The following is a 9,031-nucleotide window of genomic DNA, read 5'->3' on the forward strand; positions in this document are numbered from 1 at the left end:
ATCATCACCACCACATTACACCAAGTGTGTTATGAATTTTATTTTTAATTGACAGAAAATGGCTCTAAACTAAGCTCATATTTAGAAAACTCAGCTTTCAAAACTTGCCATGCAAGATAAATTATTTAACTGAAGATAGCTTACTGATAAACACAAACGAGACAAAACATTTTTAATATTGTTCTCATATACATAAACACAGATACATTAAATAAATAGTTAGAATTTTGTACCATATGTATGCACGTTGCGCTCTAATATTATATGAAGTATAAATACATAGAATTACAATTATATGCAATATGCAACACAACAAAGTCTGTTACACAACTCTAAAGAACATAACATCATACATCAACATTAATGTTACATAAGTTTAGATATAACAGAGGGTCACCTGTAAATTATTAAAGAAAATGTTTGTGAACTTTTTCTTTGACTTTTTCAGACTACTACCCTTAGGAGGCTAGGAAATGTTTTTATTGAAGTTAGCCTTTCATCACTCCTCTAGATCAAACCTGAAATGAAACAGAATACAGCTATATATTAAGATTAAATTGACAGCAGCATGCTGTGTCAGAGTCTGTATGTTGTCCATGTTTTGCCAGCTCTTTCCTTCAATTAGCCAAAGACATGTTGTTCAGGTGAACTGTTCACTCTAAACTGTTCTTGCTAAATGTGTTTTATCTAGGAGGATCCATGTTTCTGAAACTATCTTGCATGAGCATGAATAAATATTTAAAAATCCATACAGACAGCATAATCATATTCAGGGCACAAGCCAAACATCCTTATAACCAGAGATTTAAAAGTCTGTGACAGCTGTCATACTATTGAAAAGCATCCATCACCACAGCCACAGGGACCCGGACAGCACTGTACCTCTGACTCTCTGCTCTGTTTAAACGAAGGTGGTCCAGCCGCTTTCTGATGTGCCCATTTTCCAAAAGCATCTTTGAGATGGTTCTCAGAACATCCTTCTTCACAGCAGGCTGCTGTCAAAAACAAAGAAAGACAAAAACCCAGAAGATACAGAAAAACACAAGAATTTACAGTCATATTTTAACAAAAGGTTTTCTGTTCCTATTATTATTATTATTATTATTATTATTATTATTATTATTATTATTACAACAACATACCATTTTTAAAGGTGTACCTTTACTGCAGAACAAAAAATTGAAAACATCTCCATTTGGTCTGCAGCGCCTCCCTGAAAAAAAAGCATCTATTTAATCTGTGTGAAAATCCATTTAACAATGTATAGTTAATAATGATCATCTACAGTTAAACTGTGTACAAACCTTGAGAAAATGCAAATCCAACTGTTTTCATGAACATCTTCTGATCCCAAACAAGATTCTTTGTACATTCTGCGTGCAAAGCACAGTGGCTTTGAGATGAAAAAATACTGCACAAAAGTAGTTTCAAAATGAAAACACAGGGTGCATATATGAAAAATGTGAAATGTACTATGTTAGATTATCAGATATTCTGGCTATCAATTCAGGGTGTGCACCTCGATCAAGCGCACTACAGCAGGAGGGTGAGTAAAACCTTCAACTTGCAGAGTGCAAGACAACAGCCCTACACGATACATTTGATCTCCCTCGATAATATAATGTAGAAATAATAAGCTTTGCTGACATTTCTATTCTTGTTCCATTTTAATATGGTAAGAATTTAATCATTCAGTTCCACTATATTCATCATCATGTTTATTCATAAAGTTTGAAAAAGATTTAATCAGCTTACACTGCGGCCTAGCAACGAATACACAAATATAACACAGAAAGAGTTCTTCTGGAAAGAAAGTAATGTGCTGTATGACATGCCCTGTAGTGAGTTATCATGCTTACTAACTGAGATAATCATGGTAATTTATCACTAAGTACCAGTGTCCCATCATCACGGTGCCATTTCAATCAATGTGCATTTAGGTAGCAAACCATGAAGAGGCTGGAGTATAGCCTGGGCTTGTAATGTCAACACAAATGTGTGCCAAAGACACTTAATTTTTAATGCAATCTTTTTCATTGTTTACTGTCAGAGTAATTTCTACACTTTGAAAACGCAGCGAGGTTAGTGGTAGACAGACACTGTGCTCGCTGCAGTGAGCTATAAATCTTTCCCGTACAGTAATGGCTGCCTTACTATTTCCGGTGACGTCACCAGGGGGCAATGGCGCCAGGAAGTCCTGTTCTTGATTTTCTGCTGAGGCTTTTTCGAATAGGTTCGGGGAAATTATCTTATTTTTACTTGTGTCAATGGGGTCTGTTTTCTCTTTTGTCAGTACTGGTATGGATTCAGAACTTTTCTTTGTCACAGCGTTTAATTCTAGGGTCTCGCACAAGTTTTCTTTGTGCGTTAAACCAAGAAATTCACTCGTCTGTCCATCATCACGATGATCATCATGTCCTGTTTTCTTGCATTTTACACCCGACCGCGAAAGAAACTGAATCCCAAAGTTACGCGTAGAAACGGTCTGAACTTTTACCTTTACCATTTTGTTCGTTATTTATGCTGGCGAAATAATCGCTTTAGCCTCACAGTTATGTAGAAGAAAAGGCACAAACGGTTTGAAACTGCGAACCAGTCAGGTTCTTGAGGACGCCGGCCGGGTGGGACGCTCGTTAATCGCGGCTCGAGCGCATGATAGAAGGTCAAAGGGTAGCAGCTGTACATTATTTCAAATTATTAATTACTATTATTTCAAATCTTTTCATATAAATGCAACAGCATAAATGTGCGTCTAATATGAATGTAATCAATGGACATTTGGACGTCAGTGGAATTTTCACTATATATTGTTCCTGTGTCTTGAACAAAACCTTGGCGCTACATTTGAATATATATAATATATTCAATATAATATATTAAAAAACGCAGGACACCAAAAAGCCGTATTATATATAATACGGCTTTTTGGTGTCCTGCGTTTTTTCAGATTTTTGGATAATTAAAGTTTATGTATGTGTATAATTTGTTGTGTAGCTCACAGTATGAATCCACTTCAGCTTTGTACTCCTATGATGTTGTCTCAGGGCCTTTACTGTATGATCAGGTTCAAAAAGTACAAGGATACTACTGGTAATGAATATTGGCTTAATAAGAAATCACAGGTGGAAACCAAACCACAAACAGCGTGGGGAGGCTATGAAGGAGAGGAAATAAAACTCCTAAGGTTGGAGAAATGGAACAGAACAAACCCTTAAAGCTCATGCCAACAGGCTTCTTGCCCCTCCTGGGCAAGATAGTGCTGTGAAAATGGTGTTTGTCCTCTCTTCAGTTTTCTGTTTTTGCTACAGTTTTATTTAACACTAAATTTGTGTGAACTGAAATGCCTCCACAGTGACATGACACCATGGTAAAGTGCTTGCTACGGGTATCGTTCACTTGCAGTCATTGCAGCTCAATGTGCTACAATCAGTTTACATTCATTTATATAGCAGATGCTTTTCTCCAAAGCGATTTCCAGTGGATACTATGTAATGTCATCAGCCAATCAATCAGTTATTGCTGCAATAGGCAGGTATTCTATCTGGGGGGTGTCTTGCTTGTCCTGGTGCCATGAGCTTCTGGAACACCGTTTCTCGCTTGGACAAGTGGTTAAGGCAAGCGAGCAGGTGAGTGAGTTTGCTTTTGACCGTTAAGGCGCAGTTATTTTTCTTATAACACCTATTATTGCACTCTTCATTATCTTCTGCACAAGAAAATTACATAAAAACAATATTGCTGTCATTTTTTTCTCTATAAAGCTCCACAGAGATCTTGTTTGGTCAGACAAAAAGGTCTGTTGACATCAGAACTGATGTCAAAAATAAGAAAAACAAAAAAAAAAAAAAAAAACAGACAAGAGGGAGACTGTTTTTTCACAGCGCTGTACCTCTACCTGTTGTTGAAGTGTTGTGTGCACGGTGTCAAATGTAAAGCAATCAACACATGGGAAAAAGAGTAGAATAAGTCCTTCGGGGTTGTACTTGACGCTCCATGTTTTCAAATGGAACTCTTGCTATAAATACCGTGTTCTGAATCTCAGAATATACAGGTTTGGTTGAGATTGGGTGACAGAGGTGTCAATTCCAGGTTCTGCTTATTTGCAGTGGTTTGTATTCCTCAGATGTGTCTGTCTCTTTGTGAGTTTTTATTTGTGAGCAGCATTAGCTGTACCTGAGGTGCTGAGTTACTTTAGTTAAGTGATGGAATGCAATTTGATTTGATGTCTGTGGCAACAGCTGAGCACCCTTGCCTTGGAAGGTTGGACCTTTCCACCTGTAGACAGCAGTATTCAGCCCACCACACTCATTCAATAACAGCAGCAAGAAATCACTAAAGTTCCTCTACATGCAGCTGCACAAAAGAGATGTCCTTCGCTCACAAGTTGCATGTCCCTAGGCTGTCGTCCTCATAGTGTTCTGCCCTTGCAGCCAGCTTTAGTCTCTCTCTCTCTTTTGATTACTGCTGGGCCTTTTCCCATTTCGCTTTACTTCATGAGCCATTATTAGTCACTTGCTTTTATTAACTACTTTGCCTCCAGTTTTTTGGGCAATTTGATTTAAATTTTGCGTTCTTCGTGTATGTTTGTCATCAGTGAATGGGGCAATATAATGCAAGCTATAATGGACATTAATAGAGCTACATACATATGTATGTATGCATGTTTTGGAAAGTAGGTTTTATTTCCGTTTTATGGCTGAGTAAACTTTGTAATGTTGCCACGAGAGGGCGCATTCTTTACAGAGTTATTTTGGCAACAAGGATTTTTAAGTCTGGTATTTTTTATTAGACAATTTGTCAGAATTATCACCTACTCTTTTGTCTTCTTTCGTTTTCAGTACAAATTAGCACTGTTATAAATCTTGGTTTACATATGTTTTATTCATCTGCCAAGAGAACTCCCCATTCAGTTTAAATTTACATTTATTCATTTAGCAGATGCTTTTCTCTAAAGTGACATACATCTCACAGAAAATACAATGAGTGCATTACTTATGGAGAAAAAGAGACATAGTTGCAGACGTGTGATTCTTAAGTACAGTTAGTTGGTTTCTTTTTCCATCATATGCACCGATGTTCATCACACAAGTAGCTGCATAAAACTCAGAATATCAACGATTCCTTATCACCTCCTACTAAATGTTTTTTTTCTTTTTTTTCTTTTTTTTTTTTTTTGGAGATACACAAACATTTACGTACGTTAGAGGAGTAGCTGCGTAAAGACTTATCTGGGCGTGATCATGTTATGATGCGTGAACATTTACACCTTACATGAACTTAAAAGATCATGAACGAAGTGAGTCTGGAAGAGGTAAGTTTTCAGACTCTTCAAATGTGGACAGAGATTCAGCAGTTCTGAGGAGTGAGGGGGGAGGTCGTTCCACCACAACAGAGTCAGAACAGAGACCCTCTAAGCTTTACCTATTGTAATTTGATCTAAAAACATCAAATGAAGTTCATCAGTACTAAAGCCATCTCCAAATATTGTTGTGAAATTAAATTTAATGCCTTGCTAATTTCTGAAGTAAAATGCATTGTTCCCATCATCTCCATCCTGCATGGAATGTCCAGTCCAGTTTTATGCTGAGTTATTGAACTAGCATACTTTGAAAAGAAAGGCATTGTCATGAATTTCATCTGCTAACATGAGTTGTGTCCACTGATGGTGGCATTTCTCTCCAGTCTGTTTCCTGGCCCCTGAGGGCAAGCATCCACACTGGACTGGATTCTCTCAGCAGAACCTTTGTTTGTGCAGACAGAGAAATGGATGATGTCATCAGAGCTTTTCATCTACAGTATGGCTGTTGGGGGCCATTACTGTGTGTTCATTTTCCTGTATCAGAACAGTTTGGCCACTGCAGTGAGCACAATCCTGCTTTCACAAATCAGGAGCACCAGACTTCTTTCAGTGCTTCTTAAGTGTGTATACAGTGATCCATTGAGTCAACAAAGTTGGCTTCTGTATAGCCCTAAGACAAGTGGTGGCATAGTAGTTAGAGGTGCTGCCTTTGGACCCAAAGTTTGCAGGTTTGAGCCTCATCTGCAGCTGTAGTACCCTTGAGCAACATGCTTACCTTAAATTGCTCAAGTAAAATTTGTGCCAAGCTGCATAAATGGGTAAATAGTTGTACCCTTAACATTGTAAGTCACTTTGGACAAAGCATCAGCTAAATGAATAAATGTGTAGCCCCTATGCATAAAATTTTTTTTTTGTGGCAGAAGAGCAGGTATGAAAGATGATCATGTCTTCAAGTATTAAAGCAAAATATATTGGAGTGATTACAGCAGTGCAAGATGTTGAATTGTTTATAAAAATGTTCTAAAAAGTTTTGCAAGACACAAATAGTTGTAGTTGTAGTGTTCTATTGGGACCATTAAAACATTAGCTTGGAATAAATACAATACTAAATAAAAAGGTTAAATTAATGATTGTGTCCAGTCAGTCAATGTTACTAGAAGTGCCACTAGATGGTGGTAGCTGGTCCAGGTGCTAGTTGTATGAACTGGGTGAACACTGCCTCCAATTTTGGATGTGGCATAATGCTTTTGCCTCCCCTTTTTCCCTCCATTGGAAATGAAGGGGATGAGCTGTAACCAAATTAGGAAACAAGAGCTTCTGTGTTGCACATCTAGGCTGTATTTGCTTTTTTGAGGAGCTAGAATGAACTCATGCATACTCACATTTGTCATATTATGTATGTCTTTATGTAGTCATACAAACTGAGCTGAACTAAAAATACTTGATTTTTGGCTAAATACCAGACATGTTTGTTTGTTTTTGCAACTGCCATGAGCCATTTTTGTTACACAATGTCTTTGGTACAAAAGAAAATCCAAATGCAGTGCTGATGTCAAAGCGTTCCCTAATTATGATTTCTGGCATGCAGCAGATACCAAGCACAACCTCTGGGTGTATAAAGGAAATCTATAATTAAAAAATCTATTTTAACTGAATACAAAGTAGAGGCATTGCACAGTAGATCCACTTAGAAAAATAATCTTTTGCAATAGCTTCTCACAGTTAAGTTTATTCATTCAACATTTCACATTACAAATATTTAAAAATTATGCATACTGTTATAAATAGTTGGCTGCAAACAATTAAATAACATTAGATTTCTTTTTGTGTCACTAGCACTTCTACAGACCAACTAGAAATATGAACATTTGTATTACATAACTTAATTAGAAAGAAAAATACAAAAATAGGAACTTATAAATGTGAAATGACAGTAAAAATTAAGGTGATATCTTAAGTAAAAAAAGATTCTATTAATAAATACAACAACCTTCCCATACACAGTTAAAAACTATTGAAATTTACCATTAGGTAACATTAACAGACATTTATTTTTTTCCTTCTGAAAATGTGAACCATATATTGTGGAGCACAATATAGCAATTAGTAAAAACTAAACACTATAACATATTAAAAGCCTCACCTCAAAAATATAACAAAAATCTGATCAAATTATAAAAATTAATCATACATTCCAATCAAAAAATATACCAGTAAACTGCTAAATACATTGACTTAATTACAATGCTATCAATCACAGTAGCTTGAAATAAAGTAACAAAATAAGCAAATGAGCACAAAACTTTCAATGTTTTAAAAATAATTTTGATTATTTATATTAGTACAAATAGTTTGATTTCTTTTTCTTTTCTTTTTCTCCTTTTTTTTAACAAACACCAGCATGAAAAGGATTACAATAACAGTAGAAAATGACCGTGAAAAACATTAACATCTTCTTTAAATGTCTGCAATTAAAAATGGCATTAAGGAATTACATTGCAAAGATTTCTGTATCTGAAATTTAAAAAAAAAAAAAAAAAAAAAAAAAGTATTGCACATAACAACTTGAAGTTAACTTGCAACATTTACCACATTCAAGTCTTAATGTTCCCCTACAGTGTCTCAACACAAAGGGGTACAAGCGATCAAGTCTTTCCAACTGATGCTTAAGTCCTGCACTGCAAAATTGATTCAGAATTACATGTGTGCATCCTGCAGAGGCCTGTGTATGGGGAAGGCAGCGAGATTAACACAAGGGGAGGCAACAGGAGGTGTGGGACTTCTTAACAAATCAAAGTTTCCAAACACATCTGTAGCACAATCACAACAATTAGTTTTCAAAAGCTATTTCCTGTAGTTCATCTCATTTTATGACATGCATGCTAAGAATTACAACAGGACCTAGTTAGCAGTCCAAGAATATATATCTTAAATGTTAAAATATTTAAACACCTAACATCCATTCTTGTGATACAAGATACAGCCTAACATTACCCAAATTAGTATTATTCATGTTATCATATTCCAGCTACCCAAGCCGAGGGAGGCATTACTTTTTTTCTGTCTAGAATAGCAAGGTGCTGAGCTTATTTTTTAGAAATATTAATATTAGTTTAACGACAACTTATTCTTGTCATGCTGTAAGATCTGATACATTTTCTGCTTTAAAAGAAACACCTAGTTTATAAGACCTTTAGCAATACACTTTCAATCTTTCCTCTGCAGAATTGAAGTCACTACAACACCAGTGCACACATAAGTGTTTTAAAAGATTTCTCAGCACTGAAATGTATAAAAAGCAGAATTTAAAATAATATATTTATATATTTATATATATTAAAATCATTCTTTTCATTTAAATGAAGTTTACCATATATGCAGATCTCTCAGTAACAAAAGTACAAAAGCTACTTTTCACAATGTGAAAAATTGAGGTATTGCAAAAAGGAGTTCCCATTTGTGAAAAACATGCCTATAATGACTGCTGGGGAAAAAAAGATTAGAAAAGTAGTGCATAATAAATGTATATATGTGCATGACAAAATAATTTGCTAAAAAACACTGTACCAAAAATCAGCAGGCCATGTATAAAAGAATTCTCATTAACAGCAGAGTCTTCAAAAAGTGTTAAACTACTAAATGTTCAACCATCACACCACTCCACAAACATAAGTCTGGTAGAAACGGTGCAATAGAACACCATCAAGCCAATGTGAGGATAAGTTGTCACTAGTA

This window comes from Scleropages formosus, chromosome 13, assembly GCF_900964775.1.
Source record: "Scleropages formosus chromosome 13, fSclFor1.1, whole genome shotgun sequence".
In the NCBI taxonomy this organism is placed as follows: domain Eukaryota; kingdom Metazoa; phylum Chordata; class Actinopteri; order Osteoglossiformes; family Osteoglossidae; genus Scleropages; species Scleropages formosus.